Source organism: Dunckerocampus dactyliophorus, chromosome 13 (assembly GCF_027744805.1).
Source record: "Dunckerocampus dactyliophorus isolate RoL2022-P2 chromosome 13, RoL_Ddac_1.1, whole genome shotgun sequence".
NCBI classification, from domain to species: domain Eukaryota; kingdom Metazoa; phylum Chordata; class Actinopteri; order Syngnathiformes; family Syngnathidae; genus Dunckerocampus; species Dunckerocampus dactyliophorus.
The window spans coordinates 7,970,062-7,995,856 of NC_072831.1; positions in this window are offsets into that span (position 1 = coordinate 7,970,062).

The following is a 25,795-nucleotide window of genomic DNA, read 5'->3' on the forward strand; positions in this document are numbered from 1 at the left end:
CTACACTGGTCACTAGGTATCAGTAATGGTACTGTAATGTTTGGTGAGACACACGAGCACCAGAACTGATTGCTGGAACAACAGCCTTTTATTGCAGGTTTGAATGATCTCATCTCACAACAGGCACAATAATCCATAATAAAAATCCCTAATAAAAACACGAGCTACTGTTGCGGCTTCAACCCACGCCAAGCTGAAACTCAACTCTCAACCCCAGACATCACTTCCTGTCTGCCCCCTAACAGCGGAACGCATTTACAACACACACAGCAAGAGTCTTATTTATGTCTTAAATGGCTTATTGTCTCTTATTATATCTACTGTATTTAATTTTTATTATTCTAAAGGTGACTATAGGTTTGGTATTTCATGTCTAGAAAGCTCTAATAATATAAAAAAGAAAAAATATTTAGAAGGTCGTAAATAGGTTTTATATGCTCTTAACAACAAAAATATTTTATTTATACATAAGGAGTTCCTCTCGGAAATGCAAAAAAAAAAGAACCAATTAACCATAATAAACTGAATTATGTAAATGCACTTAAGTCAGCAATGTTGCCATAAGGCAGCGTGTAGCATTAGCTTCAGGTTCCGGAGCGTTTTTGTTTGTATATGTTGCAGTATTTCCTGCAATCCTTGGACAACATGTCTCACGTAAAGACATTTTACAGTTCATTGTGTTCATTTGCAGTCATTCCAAAGCTAAAAAGAACTTAAGGGGTATTTATCTTTTTGCGGCTCCATGGTATAATCATGTACGTTAAAAATAAAGTAGGTTAAATTACAGCGCAGACATGTTGGAGTTTTTGTATGAACAACATACGGCATACAAAAAGACACAGTTTGCAAGTTGGCCAGTGACGTGTGGCGGTGTTGAGAATGTTGCAGCCTCTTCTTTCACTAACAAATAAACAAAAGCGCTACAACCTCAAGTGGCTTGTGGGTCCGTTGAGGTGAACTTATCTCCGCGGTCTCGCTCCCGCGGACGCTAATTGAAGTGTCAGAAATGAGTCGGACAACCGCAGAGCGAACCGGAATGCAGCGTAATTACAGTCTACAGTTTGGACCCGCTGCAGCTGTGCGGAGTCAAAAAGCTTCTTGGCAGGCCGCAGTCCACTTTCAGACGGCTGTAATTGTCTCCAAATAGCTCCACAATGTATTCTCTGTGCATAAATAATGGCTATTTTCGATTCAGCACATATTACCGCTTATTTAGAGAGGTGCGGCCTGTCGCACAGATATACACTCGCTGTCGAGCCTACAGCCGCGAACGCCTACACGCTAACAACAACACCGTCGTTAAACGTTGCGTCAGCTCCAAGCATCACAACATTCCAATAAAAGACACCGCAAGATATCCATCAGTGGTTTGGGGAGTGAAGGCTGAACAATGACTCTCACTGGTTTCCAACAGGGACAAACCACTGGGAGGAAGTTGATTTATTTCATTTTAAAAGTTGCAACAATCAGCACAGAGGTCACTGTGGCTTTAAATGACAATATGGTTCCTTAAAAAAAAGGCCTTATGAAGTATGTAAGATTCCAATGTAAGCAGCAATGGTTTAAAGCCCCGTTTGTATCACGTACATTTTGTTCAGCTTTTTCACTGTCAAAAAACACATGACCAGTACCTTTCTATTAGGATAACAATACAGTAGATTTCCACATATCGCGGTGGTTAAGCCCGGGACGACGAGCGACGGGCAACAATGTGTGTATAATTGAGATGCCCTTAAAAGTGTCTGTGTTAACAGCATTCAGCCTTCCAAAGGGGGCTTAAAATGTACTTAATCGTATTTTATAGACTAGACTAGCCTCCCATGCCGTACAAAAACACTTTCACTGTAGCGTAGTCTTCCTTCCATCTCTTACTTCTGCAGGGTCTAGCCCACCCCATCAGGATGGAACTTGTCGGTGCACACAAAGTGGGTCCAGACGCATTTTCTGGATCCCTTTGATGGTCTTATCCTGCAGGAGGAAGCAACTAATCCTTAATGTCAAGAGAGGACCAGGAGATGGACTCTATATATTTATATGTGTGCAGCCATGTGTTGTCCATATGCTTGTCATAGTGGAAGGAGCAGCTGGATTTCCACAGGGATGTTTTGATACAGGCCAATCTCTCCTCATCGCTCCTTTGCCTGACATCCCCTCACTTCACTGTGTGTGTGTGTGTGTGTGTGTGCGTTGATTTGAAGCCCGATCAGCAACTTGGCCAATAGAGAGCAAAAAAAAAGAAAAAACAATTCTAACACCTAGAACACAATGCAGATGATAATGTCATGTGCAAACTCGTTAAAGCGCCACCATTATGCAAAAGTGACTTTTTAGTAATGATATTTTATGTGTCCCAAGAGCCTGTTTGTGAGCACCAAACGTGAGCAAAACCATCATCATCGCAATCATTTGTTTGCTCCACTTTGGAAAGAGGAGGCGGCCAAACGCTAGCTTTTAAAGTTGCGGCTTTTCATGACATTGTGAAAGACAACCTTCTTTCCTCGTGGACATGATACCGCCCCGCCCCACTTTCTAAAAAAGCAGCCTTTGCTACACATTTAAAAAAAAAGGTTAAACGCTAATTGTATGAAACTTGGCAACGATATGATTTTCTTTTTTTTATTCAATGAGCCCCTTAATTGCAATGTGTATAGAATAGGTGACTTCATATATGCCCTCAGGGCTGATTGGACTGCCGTAAGAACCACATATGTATATTTTTGATATGCAGTTATCGCTCACCACGTTGTGCCTCGAATTTTGTGGCTTCACTCTATCATGTTTTTTCAAAATATCCGTCCACCCATCTTCTATGCCGCTTATCCTCACTTGGGTTGCGGGTATGCTGGAGCCTATCCCAGCTGACTTCGGGCTAGAGGGCGGGTACACCCTGGACTGGTCGCCAGCCAATCGCAGGGCACATATAGACAAACAACAATTCATATTCATACATATGGACAATTTAGAGGCGCCAGTTAACCTAACATGCATGTTTTTGGAATGTGGGAGGAAACCGGAGTACACTACACTGGTCACTAGGTGTCAGTAATGTTACTGTAACGACACGTCTGTGTGACTCTACAGAACTCTACATTATATTAACTACCGCAAGAAGTAAAAAAGAAACAAGAACTCTCCCATTGCTGTGTCTCTATATTATGCCTTATTTTCTATAATTATGAAATAGATGGAATTTCAGGATGTTTTTCTTTGATAGTCCAGCTTGGCATGCGCACACAGATTGTGTGACTTCAAGTCGTCGTCATGTTAAGCGCTCTTCTTATCTCAGGTTTTATGGATGAGAACCACTCACTTGACCCCCCCCCCGCAGGGTTAAAACACCTCCTGGTAGTTTATCAGTGCGGGCCTTTGACAAGATGCAGCGCTGACCTACTTTATCGTACACTGCCATCTCGCCGCGTCATCAGAAATGATTGGAAAACATGGAAAGTGTTTTAAAGTCACATTCTAAAGTGTGAGTCAGAAAAGTAAAACCGGTGTTGTTGGCTACAAATGTGGCTGAAGAGGCATCTAACCACTTCCTGTTCTTGTGATGCTCGTGCTTGTGTGGGCACGCAGCAGAACAAACAAACATTTTTGTCCTTAGCTGTTGTCATGTCATTGTGTTTAACAAGGCGTCCCTGCACGCCAGCTGTCCCCTTAGCAGCAGCCAATAATGGGATGTGTCGAGTTGGCGACAACTTTTGGGCAGAGTTGTTGGGAACGTTTGGGCACGGCATGTACACCCAGACAGGGAGCGGCCATGACGGAATGTTGGGGAATATTTAGAGCGTCCTCTTCTTGCACCCTGTGGTGTTAAATACAAGATTGTCAGGATGATGAGAGGCTGAATGGACGCTGCTGTGTGCTGCCAGAGTGTTGTGGCTGTACCGCGTCTCTGGTCCAACAAGCCAGGCACTATTTTTAATTTAAAAACAGTTGCCAGGCTAGTTCATGGCTACGAGTGGACCGACCAATAAGGCTACTCCGTTTGACGTTTATTGTGGCTGTAGTGTCAAAAATTCACAAAAACTCTGGCGTCGCCAAAAACTTGCAATAGAGGTTTTCATTAGACGTTCTCTCATCAGCATGGTCATTTTTGGCTTTGGAGGAAACTGATAGAAACATGATAGATGACCCTGTGGACTGTTGCTTTTGAACCTAAGGTCAAAATCAACAGGGTTCTTTTTTATGACATGGAACAGAAAACCCTGAAAGTTTGGTTAAAGTGGCTAAAAAATAACAACTGACATGATATAGTCCCCCCTCGCTAAATCGCGTTTCGAACATCGCTCCCTCGCTGTAATGCATTTTTTGGAAAATAAATTAAATAACAAATGATCGCTGTTTCGTAGTTGAGTATGGCCTATTACTAGTCAAAAAATATATATTTTATGTAGCATTCTGGTCACTAGGCGTCAGACATTACCTTCAGACCATCAGACGTTACCTTACATTACATTACCTTAACACTGCATGGAGTCAGCCATGGCATGTCGGAAATAATAAAGTGAAAAAAAGTTCTCCTCCCATTCTGTGTGGAAGTGGTATGTTTTTCGTCTTTTACTTTGTCCTTCTTCTTTGAAAGACGTTCTTAACTTTAGAACAAATAAATTGGAGGCTAATTAGTTATCTCAGTAGCTTGCTATATGCTATGAGCGGCAGCCGTCTCTTGTGTCCCTGCAGTGATCCCATAGGCAGCGCAGCAGTGTTGCGCAAAGTGGTGTAAACAGACTAATAGGAGTGTAAAGGTGACTATGGGGGGATATTTCCTATCTACAGGGCTCTAATAATGTTAAAAACTGTATTTAGAAAGGCATAAACAGGTTTCCTATGTTTCTAATTACGGAAATATTCTGTCTATTAATAGTGAATCCTACTTTGCGGAAATTCACTGATCGCGGTTGGGTCTGGAACCTATTAACCGTGATAAACGATAGATGACTGTATACCGTAATTTCCGGACTTGTACATAGTTCCAGGCCTAGTGCCCACGAGACATTTTTTTTTTTTATTTTATGACTTTAGTCTCCTAGTCTCCTTTATTCTCCTAATATTGTGTCTTTATTCTCGTAAAATTACTGCGTTTTTTTCTATTTTTCCTGTTGCTCTTTTAACATTTTCTAATTTAATCGTATTTTTAGAATGTGCGGAGGGCCAATTCTAAAACAGCCGCGGGCCGCCCTTTGGGCACCCATGCTCTAATGCAATCGCTTCTTGTAAGTTATTAATGATAACCGCCCATTTCGGAACAAAATAATAAACACAATACAAAAACTCAAAAGTCAGCACGTTCACTGACCCGTGACAAGTTTTGTGCATGAAAAAAAGACTTAACTAAACTAACTAAATACGAGTAATTAATGACAGTGACACCTTGCATAAAAATAATGCTAATAATGATGATCAGAAATAAGACTGGAAATAATCCACATTGTCAGGTAAATTGCAGCAATACAGAAGAATAGAAGTGATGGGGCAAGTAAACAGACCAGTGGTGCCAATACACAGTGTGAACGAGATCGTGGTCCATCAAAGGTACGAATGTGAGCAAGGCTTAACAAACACCTCAACATAAAACAACATCTCTTAAAATCAATAGGGTTCTTGCTTTTTTTTTTTATTACAGTGAGTCTCTGGCATGAAAATGAAATATCGGTTGATATCAGTATCAGGTTTTTCCCTATAATGAAAACCGATAATAAAAAACGGATGTGTATATAGGCCTATGGGCTCCCGTACTTGCCGTCATCGAGGCATCCAGCGGCGTCAATACGTGAAAACACTTCGTCACGTCCTGTGTTATTTCTCGCAGTCGGAAATGCGCTTGATATGTTGAAACCACAGGCGTGGGTGTGCCGCAGATAGCACCGACGTTAGTTTGTAGTGGCGCCGGCACGGTCTTGTTGCCAGTCGACATTTGTACCCACGTCGAGGGTCACCAAATGTGGAGATGCGATTCACAATGAGACTGGAGTCCAGGTAGGTGGCACCTATCACTTTACTCTCCACTCAACTCAACAACAAAACAATTCTTTAGCTAAGTGGCTACAATAACCTCATGATAGATAGATAGATAGATAGATAGATAGATAGATAGATAGATAGATAGATAGATCGATAGATACTTTATTAATCTCCAGAGAAATGCCTGATGAATGAAGATTGTTGGTCACCACAATGTGTTAATTTCATGGCAGGAGATATGTGATGTTACACATATCGATATCGATTGATATCGGAATGAGAAATTGAGAATTAGACAATATTGGCATATCGGTTATTGGCAAAAAAGCCAATATCGGACATCCTTAGTCATTACTAGTTAACATAATAGTACATATCACTTGTATTTCAATATGCTTTGACAAATAATGGACCATAGTCTATCACAAAACAGCGATCATTAATTAATTAATTAATTTCTGAAAAACCACGATAGAGCGAGGGAGCGATAATCAAACCGCAATATTGCGAGGGACCGCTGCAGTATTATTGCATTATTATTCTTTTGTTTTTTTATTATATAATTGAGGTACTGTTTATCATATAGGCTGTACTTCTTTATTTTTGCACAATGTATATACAATTTTTACTTCTTTATTTGTTTAGTTATTCTTTTACCAAGTAAGTGATCAGCAAACTATGAACTTTATTACTACACACCTTGATCCTTTTCTGTTGCTATGAGAAAATGGTAACCTGGTACATGTTAAACACAATTGCTGAGACATGAAGAAGGAGTGGAATTAAATAAGCTTTTCTTCTTTATACTCCTTTTCGGACATGTTGAATTGTGCAAGTGTGGGGATCTTTTTGAAGACTTCATTCACCAAATATGGTCTCAAAAGGCACTACAGACATGTGACATCCTCCAAAGACTGTTGTAAAATGTGATTGGACGTTTTGTTGCAATGGACAAGGTCCACGTGATGCTACAAGTACATGAAAAGCATAAAAAAGAAGCGTGGAGAAACAGTGTGAGGAGGAGGAGGAGTGTTTCTAATTAGGGCGGCTGCTGCAGCCTTGCGGCTTGGGCCGGCGTGCCAGGAAGTCCCGAAAGAGACTGCGCTGACGCCTTTGAGGCCTGCCAAGCACAGCCACAGAATACATCCCATAATGCTCTGCCACTGCAGCCACGCAACATCTGAAAAAACAATCATTTTCTGCCCCGTTGTCACTGACATTTTCCTCCCCGGGGTAGGGAGGACGCAAAACGATACCTCGCTTTTGATATGTGAAGCGTCACATGCGTAACGTGATTAAATGTGTGTGGGTGGGAGGTGTCGATGGACTGTGACACTTAACAAACACATCAACATGTCTGCTTTGTTGATATTACTTTGACAAATACTCATGCTTGGAAGGAGACACTGTTAACACTCTCGCTGTCGCACTTGAATACACAACATACAACATAAACTTACATTTTAGCACATTTTTGGTATTTTTCACAGTAATTTCATATACTTTTCTTTCTTCATCTTTTGTAGGCGAGGACAGGAATTAATTATGTATCCTTGACAAAATATATCCTTGACAAAATATATCTCATTTGCTTCTCTGTCACACTTTATACTTTATACCCTAGCTCATGGGTGTCCAAAGTGCGGCCTGAGGTTCATTTATGTTTTTTTTTTTGTGGTCCTCAGCACGTTATAAAAGTACGATTAAACAAGAAAATACAAAAACAACAGCAAAAACGGGGAAAAAGAGCAATAATTTTACAAGAATAAAGATGAAATATTAGGAGAGAGAAGTCATAATATTCCAAGAAAAAAATAGAATGAAGTGGAAATAAGAAAAGAGAAACAAACACTTAACAAAAGAATAAAGTTGCAATTTTTGGAAAATTTTATTGGGAAAAAGTTATAATAGTACAATAATACAGTCAAAATATTATGATAATAAAGTAAAAAAATTATGAGAAAAAAATATTTTTTTTTTAGCAAAAAAGTCTCATGTAAGGAGAAAAAGTTCATACTAATAATACGCTTTTTCACCAGTAACACAAAACTTGATACAGGCTATTTTTTTCTTTAAATATAAATGTGTGTATATATATATATATATATATATATATATATATATATATATATATATATATATATATATATATATATATATATATATTTACATGGGTTGGTTTAAAAATGTAAAAGTGGACCTGGCATCTTTTGATTTTTAATATGCGGCCCTCTGCAACAAACATTTGGACCACCCTGCCCAAGCGCCTCAATAAACGGCCACATCCACATCCAGACCGTCAAAACGTTTCATTTGGCCCGCCAAACATCATCCAAATAATGCAAACCAGTGGTTCCCAGACTTTTCACAGTTGCTTACGCCTTTGGGCAATTGATCTAAAGCCATATATTCCCTACTCCTGTACACTTCAAAAACATAAACCTCTTTTATCTGAATTAACTTGAAATATTGAACATGATTAGATGGTTAATTAATTTGCTAAGTAAATCGAAGTGAAACAAGTATATTTTTTATAAAGTCTCACCTGAGCACTGATAAATAGACAAGTAGTCTGATGTTGGGATCCATACGTTTATGTGCGTTGAATTTGAGCTTTACTTTTTTTGTCCACTTCCGATGGCTGTGATTTAAGTCTGCGTGTTATTTTGATACCAAATTGAAGGGGAGTTTAACAAACATGATCCCCACTCTCTCATCCAGACACACACACACACACACACACACACACAGTGACAGGTTTTCAGCGCTGCACAAGGCGGGGATTGGAACCAATATACCAATATAAATGAAATCTTCAAGATAACACTCATTACACTCAAGATAACACTCAATGCACAACATCAAATCATCAATCAAACCTACTTATTTGTTCCTAAACTGCACACAGAGCAATGAACAACTTCATGCTCTGTCTCCGTCCTGCTTTCTGCTTTGTGCTGTTTCTGATGTGCAGGCTATGTATTACTGTGTTAGGCACTAATTGTTTTTATTCCTGTATCCCTTTTCACTGTTGGCATACCCATGGGGCTACATGTACCCCACTTTGGGAACCTACGATATAAACCATTTAGTCCAACTAAAGTGCTCATTCATGCAGTCCTTCCTCCACTCTGCAGGGGGCAACAGCGAGGCATACGTATCAAAATGAAACAGTAGTTGAAGATCTGCCTGAATTTATATAGATGTATATTAAATAACACTTGTGTGTTTTTGCCTTTAAGGAGATGGCAAATTACGCTGAGATTGTTAATTTGACTATAGCACAAAAAGTACAGTACATGTAAATTTGGGTATGTTCCAAATTTGCAACAACAGACATAATGGTCAATAATATCATGATAATAACACAGTAATATAAGAAACATATTTTTATTGATAACAGAACAGAAAACAAATAAAGGGGGCATAACATCCTGATGTACGTGCTCCTACATGCTGGCTACGTGCAAAAATGAGGACACGCACATTGCCCGCACAGATTTTCAAACCCACAGACAACACACAAAGCCCGTAGGAAGAAAATTGGGATGCAAATTATTTTCTGCGTGCACGCAGCAAACCTTGCACACTGCCAGGTCGCAAGAGCAAGGCAGAGGAGGAGTGCGTGTGTCGCAGTTTTAAAAGTACATTGTGTACATTGCCCTGCCACGGCAGCGGCTCCTCCCTGCGGCGGGCGGCTTCTCCCAGCCAACACTCTGGTTCTTCCGACTTCCGTGGATGCACGGCAGTTACTCACATAGGGTATCCGACATTAATGAACCTTACCCACCTTACGCCACTTACCTCACGATAGCCGTAAGTGGCGTAGGAAGACAGTACGCCCATCTTTCAATCGAAGGGAGCGGGCTTCACGAGTCTCGTACGATCCCCACACATGGTACGTCCCCAGTGAGTGAAACATACGACAGCCTTACATGAAGCACACCTAGCACGCACGAATGGGATGCCGCACTCACGATCTAAAAGCTACCAACGTAGGGCGAGCGGCAAGCACGTGGGTGTCACGAATCACATGCTCCATAAGTCCGACAAACTTGCACCCCCTCTAGTACCCTACTTCCTCTACATGCTGGCCACGGCCTTAGCGGCCTCATTTAAACCATGCAAACTTTTATGACCCTGCCTCTAAAAAGCATCGGAATCGAGAATTGTCAGCAACCGGAATCGAAACGAGGAATCGGAATCAGAACCGAAATTGTTCAAATTCAAACCATGCTGACCCTAGCTCTGACTTTGTTTCACTTTCTTCTACACCACTTTCTGTGTCTTTCTTCTTGTAGCAGCATCCGATGTCTTTCTTGGAGCAGGTGCACTGGTGCTTGTGTGTCTGTATAGCGTCATTTGGCAGTTAGCATTAGCATTAAGGCCAAATGTTGCTAATGTGCTACAAACTGAAATATTATCATAACTTCAAAAATACTCAACACACATATTTGACCTCATTTTGTAGGTTGTATAAGCACACACAAAGCAGGTGAGTATTTTTTTAATCTTAGCACAACTGACCTTATATATAATCATTACTACTAATTTCCAGCCCGGTTGTTCTCCATGTCACAAACAGAGTTGCCCTCTCGCATCAGCAAGAAATATGTCCGTCACGGACTGATCCTACCAGAAGCAGGTTCCCCCGTCTGTACTGAATATGCACGAACCGGCACTGGGGGAAAGCAGGCGTTGTCACAGCTGATTGCTTGATCCAAACCGTATGTTGCATATTTGTGACAGTAGGCCTTTCAGGGGTGTGTTAAAATACACATTTTGGAGTGGCCAGTCTAAGGCACACCTATGCAATAATCATGCTTTCTCATCAGCGTTCTGATATGCCACACTTGTGAGGTGGATGGATTTTTTTGGCAAAGAAGTGCTCACTGAACCCAGGTTTAGACAGACTTGTCAAAAATATTTGAGAGAATTAGGCGTTTGCCTACACAGAAAAAGTTGTACATCTCTGAATTCAGCTCATGACAAAAGGGAGCAATGTATGTACTGGTAAAACAAGCCAGAGAATAAGAATAAAACATAAGTCAACTATCAGATGCGCGCATCCATCCATGCAACACCGTTTTTGTCTATAGAAATAGACCAGTTAGAATGACATGACATATAAGATGTTTCAGCCTTTAAACTTTTGAGTTGTCACCATGACAACATGATTGCATCACATGGAGATGGTTTGCGCTTCAAACACGTCTCTCAAATCATTTTCTGCTGTCATGCCCCCCCCCACCACCACCACCACCACCACTCTTCTGTCTCACATGAATGACAACACTTTTTTCCTCGATGTGGACGTAAAGTGCTGCCATTTGTGGAGCTATGCACTGATATGAGTGGGTGAGGGTTGGGTGTGGGGGGGCTAAAGAACACCCCCGAGGATGCTCTCGCTTTGTGGGTAGGGAATGAAAGTGATGATGCTGCGACCTAGCATTCCTGCTTCCTTTTTATGACGTGCCAATAGTCACAGAAAGAAGCAGCAGCTCCAGTGGAAGACTGGAAGGGTCTCTTGCTACCTCAACGAGGCATTCATGTGAGGAAAACTGTCTTGTCTAACATGCAGTACATGTGATTTGTGATTCTAGAGTGGGGAAAACTCCTCCCAGCATGACCTTGAAACAGAAAAGGGTACTCCCCAAAGTTGGACAGATACAATTGTCCAACATGTCTCGCTAAGATGGCGATTTCCTAATGAAATGGTTTCTGCTGGGGTGCCCAAAGTGCATGTGCAGATAAAATTAAACACAACCTGCATTAGGACATGACCCAAAAAATAAGAAAAATGCAAGTGGCCCAATTCACCCAAACATGACACCCACAAATTAAAATAACTGATTATCTGTGTGTCTTATAGGAGGTCATTGGTTTATGCACAAGGTCTGTTGCTACGACAGGGATGTAAGTGGAAGTTTAATGTAAGTCGGAACCTATACCTAAACGGACACCTAAGTCCAAGCACACAGAACATGAAGGACATAGAAAATACAGTCATAAATACATTAATGAATTGAAACTGTAATAAAAAAGAGAACAACTCCCTACTTTTATTTCTGTGGTCGCAGAGGAGGGAAAGACAGGCTTATTGGGAGGCGGTCTCAATAATGAGACCACTATGCCGCTTAGATATGACTGTCCATTTCATAGGAGCAGATCCTTTCACATGCTCCTTTCACACGGCCGTGGTCACCCTTGGTCACTCTCCGCCGACCCCAGTGACCACCCCCACAGGTGGGAGACAAACTTGACCTATGCGGCTCTGTGGTGCAGAACATCAGTTCGGCCTAACCGCCCTTTCCGCTTGGACGCATTTCACTGCAGCACACAACTTTCCGTGTGGAGGAGCTGTCAATAAAACCGCGTCTTGCATGAACTGCAAGCGGTAGGTAAGTTTTCCATGATAACTTTGGTCGGTTCCGGTCAAGTTCTCTCACTATGTTGACTTTGACTTAAATTCTGAAGTGTGAGTCAGCACATGAATCAGTTAACAAAGGAAGCTCTCTGTAGCAGCATGAGTGGGCATGTAAACCAAGGAGTCTAGAGATAAAACAGGAGTGCAGATCGGCATCCACTTCCGTATTATGCCCTGCGCGTGTTAGGCCACCATGATGGGGAGCAGAATCCATAAACTATGCATTGAAAACATGTCCTCGGCACACTGCTCAGCTATTCATTGCTCTAATAGACGGTCCAAAAACAGTGGCGGAATTGTCAACAGACAATTCAGGTATCAATTTATTGCCACCACTATGTGAGTAATGGTCTCACCTTGGCCACCTTAATGAAAAAGTTCTGGCTCCACCACTGCCAATGTTGATTGAAATTTCTGCACTGAGCATTTTACAATGTCTCAGTTCATGTCACCTTTCACTTTCACTTTCCTTTTCTTTGACGCATCGCAATCAGAAGAGTCTGCCTCACGCTTGGGAGACAAAAAAAGGCACAAAAAGTTAACTGAAGAGATCCTTCCTCGTATTCTTCGGCCTACAGATTTTTCAGATGTAAGCACGGAACTAATTGTCTATTTCTTTACAGTATATTTCTATACAGTAGTATTAATAATTCATGGGGGTGCGTCATAACCATAAAATGTCATATCACGAAACACTAACACGAAACGTGATCATCTTGGTGGCGTCTCATGGTGGTTGGTGGTGGGTGGTGGTTTGTTGGAGGTGCTACTTGTGCATTTGTATCCAAGACTTCTAAAATGTCTAATATTTGCCAGGATACACGTACTCGCCGTATCTGCAAAGATAGGGTTGAATGAATTAAAATGTGAAGACTATCAAAGTGGCCCCCACACCCTTCAATTTTTCTATACGTGGCCTACCACCCCACCCCCAGTCGAGTCCAACCTGTGATTGATTCAGTCATTGATCAGGAGCTGCTTTCTTGTACATGGACATCAAGTAAACAATGAAGAGAATTTATCAATAATTAGATGAGTGACATCATCCTTTTGGGCCCCGTTCCATTTGTGGATGAATATTTCATCACTTCATGAAGCTGCAGCACTCTGCAGATGAATCACATCCTCGTTAGACAGCCATTCATCAGGCATCAATCGCTCACGTCTGCATCTTCCTCACCCCAGGTGAGTGTTGCCGACTGACCTTGAAGGCATCACGGTCATCGGGCCTTCCAGCCGTCATCAGCAAAGCACGACATTGTGCTGTTGAAGCCGACATCAAGCCCAAGAGTTACGTCACAGTGTCAGCCAGCGTGTGTAATTTTCAGGCCTAATGAGGCAGCTACATTAGCTGTGAAAGTCTCCAGGCTAATTATCGTCTCTTGTTGGAAGCTTGTCAGTGTGTGAAGCTGCGGGCTTGATGCATAAATCATCGCACTGCCAAGCTGGTTGGACCATGCATTAATGGAGGTTAATGTGGGCGGCGGCTCCAACATGGTGGATACCGGTAGTCTGCTCAAACATTGCACCGAAATGACATTTTGAAAGCGTTTCGTCAACGTTTTTAAGAATTTTAATCTGGTGAATGAATATTTACTTACTACACACTAAAATAGTCAACAACCAAGTTAGCAGGAAAACTAAATGTTCCTAAAGCCTGGAAAGATGCATAGATACATATATTAAACAAGATGCATATATTATACAATATTATACAATTATTAAATATACATATGTCAGCATTGCAGTATTAACCTGGATTCTTCACCCATTTTTTCATTGGTAGCCACCAGAAGAAAGATTTGCGCATGTACAAACAATTTATTGTCCTTGTAGTTAAGACAAAGAACGAAATTGGCACAGTCGCTCTGTGTAGAGTATGAAATACTGCACTGCTCTCGCATTGATGATGAGGCAGGGTGACTTACTGGAGTCTACAAAACAGTACTGTACTCATAACAAGGCACGCTCTACACTTCATTGCTAACTCTTGTTCGCTCACGGACTGGCTCTAACTCTCAGGCAACTGCTCAGAATCATACACAATATGCACAAATGGAAGAAAACCGTGACAACAAACTGCTGTAAAAATCTTTTATTATCACTCATTCTCCTTATATCGCTGGACAAGGTCACAAATAAATGTGCAAACTATTTTTTGTTTCCGTTTTGCAGGACTCAAGTCGACAATCACCAATAGCAGGGGTGTCAGAGTCGTGCCATGGAGGGCCGAGACAATGTGGGTTTTCTTTCCAGCCGGTCACTAAAGCAGGTGATGTTAATGAGCAACACCTTCAATTTGAGAGAAGGAGCTCATCAATTAAATCACCTGCTGAAGAAACCGGTTGGAGAGAAAACATGCAGCGTCTCGGCCCTCCAGGGCACGAGTTTGACACATGTGACCTATAGTGACATTAGAGAACCAATCAAGAGTCCGGGTTCCACTTTATGTTTTGTCACCAATAACACAAAGCAGATCTAGGATGGTATTTGAAAAAATATATTTAATTACATAACATATTTTGACCTACTGTACATTGATTTGGTTTTAGAATGTGATTAAGTAAGCAAAAGCTGAACAATATCATATAACATGGCCTCCTGCAATCCATATTTTTCCTGAATGCGGCCCCGGGACAACCTGACTTGAAGGAACACAGGGGTGTCAAATTCCTTCCATGGAAGGCCGAGACACTGCAGGTTTTCTTTCCAGCTGGTCACTAAAGCAGGTGATTTTAATGGTCAACACCTCCTTGATTTTGAGGGAAGGAGCTCATCAATTAAAACACCTGCTGGAGAACTTAGTTGGAGAGAAAACCTGCAGTGTCTTGGCTCTCCATGGCATGAATTTGACACATGTGCACAAACACCGCCAGTTGCAATAATAGAAATAATCTGTTCCAGAGCCAGGATGTGGCCAGTGGCGTCTTTGTAGCTTTATTAAGTGTACAGGCAATGTTTTAGTCACATCATACAAGTGTTAAAAAAAAAGTTAAATAACTGTTAAGAAAAGGCAAAAATGATAAAACACAAATGTTTAACCTTGAAGACAATTGGCAAAGCACTTCACTTGTGCATTTCTTACCCAAAAAACGAACATATTTGTTGTGATTGGCTGGCGATCGGTCAAATGTGTATTCTTTCGCTCGCCCAAAGTCAGCTGGTCACCCCGTGACCCTAATGACGACAAGCGGTACAGAAAATGGATGGCTGGACAAACACATTTGTGCTACTTTAGAGGCTTTTTTTCTCGAGCTATATCAAATGTTAGTACAATTTAGTAAAGCTAGTGATGAATTGGTATGCTAAAAGCAAATGATTAACTACACTTGATTGACCAGCTGTCTGGTGGTTTCTTTTTTTAAATGCCGTTAGCAGCTTTGAGTGTTGTGAATGTTGACATTATGTGTCGACAGGAGGCACAAAAAGTTTATTTTAAAAAAGTAATTATGTGCAGTCTATTTAAAATCACAAAAATGCATCTTTTTAAATAACATACATGCTAATCTGGAGTGAAACACCTGCAGACTAAGTTCTGGTTTATTGCTTTATTGATATTTGACTGACGTATTGATCATTTAGTTCAGTGGTTTTCAAATGGGGGTACTTGTATCCCTGAGGGTACTTGAAGGCAATCCAGGGGGTACTTGGGATCTATAAAAGGTACAGTCTATACAGTGGGAAAAATAAGTATTTTGATCCCTAGTAACTTTATTGTTACTGAGACAGACAGAATGTAGAAAAGAAACAATATCCAGCCTATCCTGCCTATCGTTTAAGTGCACTCAGTGAGAGCACTGAGTTGTAGTATGGCGCCTGCCACTTTCTGTTTGTCAGCATGTCTGTCAAGGGCAGTCAGGGGTGGCGAATCCCAAGATGCAGCCACGATGGACAACAGCTCGAGCAGATTAAGTCTCTTTTTAACATATAGTGTTCCCTCGTTTATCGCGGGGGATAGGTTAATAAGTGAAATTACAATTATTATATATGTTTTAAGTGTGTAAATCCCCGCACCATACACGTTATACACGTTTCTCAGACAGGCATTCACATTTTCTTCTTGTTTAAACACTCTCAAAGTTCAATTTTTTTTTCATTTTAATGATCAACCTACTAGGTTGGACACAAGAAATTATGAATTGACTCGTGCGTATTTCACTCCTCTGATGGTGCCTTTTCATCCTGGTGCCGTTCCACTGAAGTGTTTTTGTGTCCTTATTAAAACATGTTGCTCCTGTCGTCGTATTTTCCTCCTCCTCCTCCTCGTCCTCCGTGAATCGAAGATGAACTTATTCCGTAATGGCGCCCTACAGCCGCAACGTCTACCTTCCTTCAGCATGTCCAGAAGTCCAACTTTTGGTCACACTTTACAATAGGGTTCACAAAAATACAGTAGTAATGAGGAACTAATGACTAAGGCACATAAGTTTAGACTAGTTACTGAGGAACTAATGAAGAACTAATGAGGAGCTAATGAGTAAACTAGTTACTGAGGAACTAATGAAGTAATGAGGAGCTAATGAGTAGACTAGTTACTGAGGAACTAATGAAGAACTAATGAGCTAATGAGTAGACTAGTTACTGAGGAACTAATGAAGAGCTAATGAGTAGACTAGTTACTGAGGAACTAATGAAGAACTAATGAGGAGCTAATGAGTAGACTAGTTACTGAGGAACTAATAAAGTAATGAGAAGCTAATGAGTAGACTAGTTACTGAGGAACTAATGAACTAATGAGGAGCTAATGAGTAGACTAGTTACTGAGGAACTAATGAAGAACTAATGAGGAGCTAATGATTAGAGTAGTTACTGAGGAACTAATGAAGAACTAATGAGGAGCTAATGAGTAGACTAGTTACTGAGGAACTAATGAAGAACTAATGAGGAGCTAATGAGTAAACTAGTTACTGAGGAACTAATGAAGTAATGAGGAGCTAATGAGTAGACTAGTTACTGAGAAACTAATGAAGAACTAATGAGGAGCTAATGAGTAGACTAGTTACTGAGGAACTAATGAAGAACTAATGAGGAGCTAATGATTAGAGTAGTTACTGAGGAACTAAGGCACATAAATTTAGAGTAGTTACTGAGGAACTAATGAAGAAGTAATGAGTAACTAATGAGTAGTGGTTAGGGTCAGGTTTAGGTAAGTTCTCATTCCTCGTTCCTGAACAACTGTAATTTTGTGTACCTTATTGTAAAGTGTTACCCAACTTTTTGTGCGACGGATGGCTTCCTCTGCCTTTTGGGTGCAGAACGTTTCGTTAACATAGTTTTGTCGGGGAGAAACGTGCAAAAATACAAAGACAGCAAACTGTTTGCTAGCATGACACAACAGGAGACACGGTAGAGCAGCACGAAGGAGATTGATGGACAATGGTCTACAGCCAATCAGGACACAGAAGACAATGGCCGGTGCAGACCGAAGAGTCTTCCTCTTCCATGCCAGAAATGAACACCGTCATAATTCCTTCATCACACACGTCGTCTGTCTCTCTCTCTCTCTCTCTCTCTCTCTTTCGGTGTCGCTTTCATCTGGCAGTAATCCAGACAGTGTTTTTTTACACTGCTCCACGCTCTAAGGATCCACCAGCAGACTTGTGCAAAAGTTGCTCATCGTGTGCTCTCTGTGTAGTTACATTTATGGTGTTTATAGAATAATCCAAATCCAAAAATGTTTTACATTTGATTTTAGTATAAACTGTGCTTGTTGTTGCTCACTGTAAACTGGAGCGTGTGCATGCTCCACCCAACTTCAGCGACAGGTTTAGCAAACACAGAGAAAGATGGCTTCTCTGCATTTTTTGGTTGTTTCCTGAAGTTTTTTTGCCATTATGATGGCTTAGTCTTAGTCTGAGTAATAACGTTTTTCCGAAATACGCATTTAAATGATTAGTAGTAGTTCTGAAGTATACGAGATTTGAACATGACCACACGTTAGCCGCACCTCTGTACAAGCCGCAGGGTTCAAAGTTTGAGAAAAAAGTAGCGGCTTATACACCAGAATTCACAGTAATTTTGCAGAAATATTTATTGTAACTGCAGTCCTTCCGTAGAGAGGAAAAGACAGTTTTTTTTGTTTGCTTTTTTTGACAGCAGCAGCACTAGCTGGAGAGCAGCAAGCCAAATGCATGAACGATATTTTTATGCTCTGCTGAATGAATGAAAGAATGAATTTCACTGCCAAGCGTCAGAACTTTTCCTGGAGAATCATAGGGTGCATGTACTTCATATACAAATAAAAGATAAGAACACAATTGTTTTCCAGTTAATACAAATTTAAAAAGAGTTATTGTCTTCTTTTTTGTTATCCTCTTCATGAGTAACCTGTGCTAACTGCCTCACCTGCCATGAACCTCACCGTATGTCACTGATTACCCTTAAGAGGAAAAATGGAAGTGGATCCTGCAGCTAACTAGCAGAAAACACACAGCTGCTTCGCTTTTGAGTCGGGGTGGCCGGCTGGAGGGTGGTGTTAGGGGGGCCGTCACCGTGCATTTAGCTGAAAACACAGATGGCGCCAAAATGTGATGTGAATGTTTGATAGGAAAGCTTCTTGTATTGTCTTGTTTGGACAGTACTGAGGAATGACAGTGGGGTGGGGGGGGGGTTATGGGCCACAAGGTGAAATGGAACCCACGCCCTGAAAAGACATGAGAGTGCCAGGGGGCGGGGTGCCTGGGTGGCGTTTTTGTACCCCTCAAACCACACCTGTTAACAAGAGGAAGTGGTGATGTCACCCGCTTGGCCCTCTGGAGGTTGGGGGGGGGGGGGGGGGGGGGGTCGTGGGTGCCTTGGAGAAAGCAGCAGGTCACTCAGAGGGATGGGGTTGGGGGGGGTTATAGGGAGGAGTTGTCAAGGGTCCTGAAGAAGCACTCTGGTTTATTTACCGTGGACACTTTGTTTGGGACCCCGGCGCAATAACACTTGCTGCTTAAAGCCCCCCCCCCCGTGCATCATATGGCCGCCGCTCAAAGCCTTGAATTTCCCATCTATTGAAGCTCCTCCATAATTACCTTGAGAGGATAAAACAGGAAGGTGGGGGGGCATATTAAAAAGAAATAGTCTGCATTCTTCTATCAGTGCTCAATAAAAGGATGAAGAGGAGGAGGAGGTGTCGGGTCTATCAAAATAGGGTGCCTTCCAGAAGTTGTTCCCCCGAGGGAATCTGAATAAATTAATCACAGCGATTGGCTACCCCCCAACCCCCCACTACCACCTCCGCACCCCCCCCTGTGGTGGGACGCTGTGGTCTAATTGGGCCCTGCCAGGACGGAGCACTCTCATTGGCCAAGAGAGAATGTGAGAACCTGAAGACCCTGGCCCGCCAGGCTGACAGGAGCTCAAAGGGCAGCTTCTCTCTGCGGCGTGAATGGCGAGGTAGGAGGGGGCAGGGGCGCACTATTATCCAGCTACTAATGGAGCGGCGGATTTGGAGAGGGATAATTAAAAGCAATGGAAGCGGAGGAGGTGTGAGAGGAGTGTGTTGTCATGTGTGCAGCTTCACATGTGTGTAGGCGACCATGAGAGGCTATGAGAGGCATGCTAGTGGAGCAGAGTGCCACACAGCCAAAGTCTCAACCTCTGCAACAAAAGCTGGAATATGCAGCCCCCACCCCCTCTCCACACACACACACACACACACACACACACACGACACTGCCCTCCCCAGGGTGTCCAAATAGGCAGACATCTGCCTCATTATTGCCTGCACTTCACTGCATGCTGCCCATTGTGCATGCCTTTCTGTTTGTCTACACCATTCTGAGGCCGCCACACAGTACTGCGACGCTGCACAGGAAGTGCGTTGTTTTGAAAATCACTCCTCCATGTTAGCCTTGCAGGAAATGGACAGTGATACCTGTGACAAACACTGCGATACCTGCTAGGAAGAGTGCAATAGCTGCTCAGAAGAATGGGACACCTGGTAGAAAGGCTGCGATACCAGCGAGGAAGAGTATGATTTATTTTTAAAAAAGAGTGTGATACCTGAAGAAAGGCTGCAGTACTTGCTTACACTGCAATACCTGTCAAGTTGCGTGTGATACCTGTGAGGATGAATGCAATACCTGCTACGAAAGGGTGATACCTGTAAAAAGAGTGTGAAGCCTGCTAGGAAGAGCCATTGAAGGAAAGTGCAATACCTGTAGGTAGTGTGCGATACCTTCTAGGAACAGTGCAATATTTGCAAGGAAGAGTATGTTATCTGCTGGGCTGAGTGTGATACCTGCTAAAAAGAATGTGATACCTTTAATAAAGACTGTGGTACCTTCAAGCAAGTGTGTCACACCTGCTAGGAAGAGTCTAAAACCTGCAAAAAAAGAGTGCGATATCTGTGAGGAAGAGTTTGATATCTGCTAGGAAGAGTGTGACGCATATTAATAAGAATGCCCCATCTGTAAGAATGTAAGAAAGACTGAAATACCCGCTAGAAAGTGTGTGATGCCTGCTAGGAGGAGTGCGATATCTTCTAGGAAGAGTGTAATATCTGCGAACAAGAGTGTGAAAATTGTAGGACTAGCATGACGTCCGTAAGAAAGACTTCAACACCTGCTAGTAAGTGTGTGATACTTGTCAGAAGGACTCCGATACCTATGAGGAAAACTGTGATACTTCTTAAGAGCAGTCCTATACATTCAAGGAAAAGTGTAACATCGCTAAAAGTATAATATCTGCAAGTTAAAGTGTTATACCTGTGTGGAAGCGTGTGATACAGGCCATGAAACAAAAACATAGACCTATGCTAACTGTTCATAGACCAGTGTAAAACTTCCATAGACTAATGCTAACTGTTCACAGACCTATGCAAACCATCTGTATACTGTACCGATCCGAACCATATCGAAAAATAGCATAGACCCTACCGCCAAAGAAGGAAAACCCCACTGGAATCAGTAAAATAATTGTTAACTGGCAGAAGTGCTAATATAGAAACATATACTAAAAAAGAACAAATGGAAATCAGATTTTGAACTGTGGTTTAAGATAACGTAACAAAAATCAAACTAATAAAACGGGCCTGGCCAAAACATATTTTGTTGCACAACCGTTTGAAGCAGTTACTGCAATCAAGCGCTTCCCGGAACTCTCAATAAGACATTCGCACCTGTCGACAGGTATTTTGGTCCACTCCTCATGAGCAAACTGCTGACGCTCTCTCAGTTTTGACGGGTGTCTTCCTCAGACTGCATGCTTCTTTCGACAGATGTTCTGTTGGATTTGAATCAGGGCTCACAGAAGAATGCTTGAGAATAATCCAATGTTGGCCCTTGAGTGTTTTTGTGTGTATTTTGGCTCCGTTGGAGGACCCATGACCTGCAACTGAGACCAAGCTTTCTGACACTGGGCAACGCATTTGGGTCCAGAATACCTTGATAGTGCTGAGAATTGAAAACCGATGCAAATCTCGGTAGCTCTACAGTATGTAAACCTTTATGGGTCCATGCAAACCTTCTATATACAGTTGAAACCAGGTCAAGCATTTTGGGTATCCTTCCACAAGCCCATTCTTCCTGACAGAACTGGTGCAGCTGAGTCAGGTTTGTAGGCAGCCTCGCACACACCTTTTCCAATTTTCTGTGAGATTGAGATCAGGGCTTTGTCATGGCCACTCCAAAAATGTGACTTTGTTGTCCTTAAGCCACTTTGTCACTATTTTGGCGGTATGCTTGGGGTCATTGTCTATTACGAAGACCCATTTACCCCCAAGCTTCAACTTCCTGGCCGATGCCTTGAGTTGTTGCTTCAATATTTCCAAATAATGTTCTTTCTTCATGTTGTCATCTATTTTATCAAGTGCCACCCCATACTTCACAGTTGGGATGGTGCTCTCAGGTTTACAAGCGTGCTCCTTGTACCTCCAAATGTAACGATGGTCATCACGGGCAAACAGTTCCTCTTTAGTTTCATCAGACCACAGTTTGAGTCTTTGTCCCCGTGTACGTTTGCAAACTGTGGTCTGGCTTTTTTATGTTTCTTTTTGAGAAATGGCTTCTTCCTGGCCTTTAAACTCTCGTCGGTACAAGACTCCTTTGACTGTGGATAATGACACACTCTTACCAGCTTCAGCCATCATCTTCACATCACCTTTTGTGCTTTATTCGCACATTTCGGACCAAAATAAGTTCTTCACTGGGACACAGAAGCCGTTCTTCTTGAACAGTATGATGGCTGGACATTCCCTTGTTGTTTATGCTTGCGGATACTTGTTTGAAGAAGTAGATGAACGCTGCAAATTTCACGCATCTGCAATTTGCACCCAAGGATGATGCAAACTTGTGCAGCTCCACAGTTCTTTTCCTGATATCTTGTCTTATCTTATTTCTTTTCATTTTCCCACAATGTCAAACACGGAAACCGTGTGTTTGAGGTGAGGCCTTAAGTACATGCATGGTGTGCCTCCAACAAACTCAAATGTTGTCAGTTGACCTATCAGAAGCTTCCAAAGCCATTTCATCATCATGTCGGCTTTCAGACATTCTTTAAAGACATAGTCATCTTTGTGTATGTCAACTTTGACTTCGATGAAGGTCAATAAAAACTTGTCTAAAATGTTCTCTCTCTCTCCTAACTGCAGCATTTGGAAAGTAGAAATAATTTTGGTCATCCTAACTGACGTAGGACAGGAAAAGTTTAGTCTGATTTCGTTTCAGATAGTGATACTGTGTTTTACACAGTGTGTGGAAACTTCTGATTTCAACGGTATGTGCAAGACACAGCCAGTTTCCAATTGCATAATGCGGTATGTTAATCTGATCTTTAAAAAGCCAAAACCAATCTAATTAAGGTGTTTACATGCATGTTCAAAAGCTGGTTTTAAGCCAATTGATGCAATAATTCGTTTTTCTCTAGTGTATGTAAACATACTGTATAGACCCATGCTCGGTGGAGATTCATCTTCTTGTTCGACTGATCTACAGTGTGCAGAAAACCTTTCACATGTCATTAATACAAACCAAACCCTGATCTATGCTACAGACTATGCCACAAAACTCCTATAGCTCTATACAAACCACCCATAGATCTATGCTACAGACTATGCCACAAAACTCCTATAGCTCTATACAAACCACCCATAGATCTATGCTACAGACTATGCCACAAAACTCCTATAGCTCTATACAAACCACCCATAGATCTATGCTACAGACTATGCCACAAAACTCCTATAGCTCTATACAAACCACCCATAGATCTATGCTACAGACTATGCCACAAAACTCCTATAGCTCTATACAAACCACCCACAGATCTATGCTGCAAACCGTGCATAGAGCTATTCCCCAAACCTAGCAGTGACCTACGCCAGTGTGATGTATGTGATCGTCTGGCCGATGATGGAGCATCATAAAGCTGTGAGGAATGCCAGCATACTTGACGAAAATGTCAATAAATTCCTACACCAGGACAACGCACATAGCAGCACAGTGCTTAGAACTAAAGTAGCGCCGCACATACTTTCATATAGCGGGCACCCTTTCTGCTAGGGGGGCCGAGGTGAATGTGGCCTTTGAGAGCCGGGGAGGCGGGGGGAGCAAACATGTAGCCGGCAGCTCTCGCCTGGGAAAAGAACATCCAGAGGGAGTGGGGCGTCTTCACAGCGACAGCCTGAGCAAACAACCTGAGAGGGCTGCATGAGAGCTGGGGAGCTGCTTTTCAACTTTTCAAGAACTTCTGATGATGAGATATGACCCAACACAAAAGAATCAGTCATAGTTGTGAACCAAAACACGTTTCCATGCACAAACAGTCTTAGATTTGATCTCTGGTTTGATCCAATTACACACAAGTAATCTATTTACTAGCAGTTCACTGTCAAGATGTGTCTAAGTTAGAAATGATGTCCTTTAATAAGGCTTCTTTTAACTTGGAGGCAATAAATCAACTTTATGATGTGAAAATGTGAGTTTTCTTAAATAAATGACTAACTTTTCTTATGTACTAGTTTAGTTTATTAATAATTTCAACAAGTGCAGTTGTTTGGTCCGGGGGGGGGGGTGTTCTGGGCAGCTTTGCTGGTTTGTTTACGCAGCGGCCCAATCGTGACTACGGTCCAGGCAGGCAGGATCAGTACCCACAGATGAGAGCTTTGAGTGTTTTACTCAGCAGATTAACTATTGTGCCTGCCTAGCACCGTCAGCCCCGCCCCCACCTCACGACCCTGACCTGCCACCCACGGCAGCGAAGCCTTCGGTGGGCACTCTGCACCGAGGGGGGTCTAAACCCAGATTAGAACGCCTGATTTAACCACAGAGCATTGAAGTTTGGGCTGGAAAATTGGGCTTTGAATATTTGGATGGAGTGACACATCTTAACTCAATCAAAGACGTATTATTAGCTGAGCGTTAACGTTGGTGCGCATAGCTGTGTTTTCACGTTTCATGCTAAGCTAGGCTAACTGTGGAGAGACTTGGGTGGGCAGATGTCATGTGATGTCATGGAATGAATTTAGTTAGTTTAGTCTGTTAATGAGCTGTAAAAGTGTAAAGAGGCTTGCAGCCTGAGAGGTGCCAACTGTAAAAGTTGTCCACTTCCACATCCACAGAGCGAACAATGGGGCAAACGCAGCCTCCATTCATTCCGCAGCTGGCGGCCAAACAAACCCGCTTCCAAAAAAAACGCCGCATTCCGCGCACACACATACGCACACACAAGCGGGCAGCCATCTTGCCCCAGAGAGAGTGATCAAAATCATTAGAGGCCCAGTCGAGGAGGGTTTGAGCTCAGACTTCTTTGTGGGACCACCTGTTGTCACTCTCTCATTGTATTGGACAGCCCTGCCAGGGGATTTGGACCCGGTACTCTGGGTTTAAAGGTCATATCAGTACATAACACCCTGCAGTCTTTAACCTATCCTTTTTTAAACCCTATTGATTTTGAAACGAACCAACGTGTGCATGGACAGTAAAATACACGCTGCAGGTCTTACTGCCCTCAGAAATGTCTCCACAGAGAGCAGATATTTCTAGAGAACAAGAAGAAGAGAATGGAGTTAATTACAGTTGAATTCGGTGGCGCAGACCTCCGCCAAGGCCAATTTGGTGCTCTACTATTACACCAAACCAGCTCATGTGTCTGCAAGCCAGAAGGGGTTTTATTTTTCACCTCCATAAAGTCATACAAGGAGATGTCGAGCAACAAAATAATTCCATGTATTTGTGGTCTGTAATGCCGTTTGATTGTTTAGTTCGACTGGTTTGGCTGTGGGACCACCATCACACTTCAGTGGCAAGCGGTGACCCAAGTTGCGGACGTTTTTGACCATAAACTTCTCAAATGTCTTCTTTATTTAATAAATCACATTTATTTGTTTGCATTTTAAATGCAAAAAGACTGTTTGCAACAGTTATGAGGCTAACCTTTGAAGGTCCTGCAAGCATTATAGCCCACCTTCTTCCTGCTTTG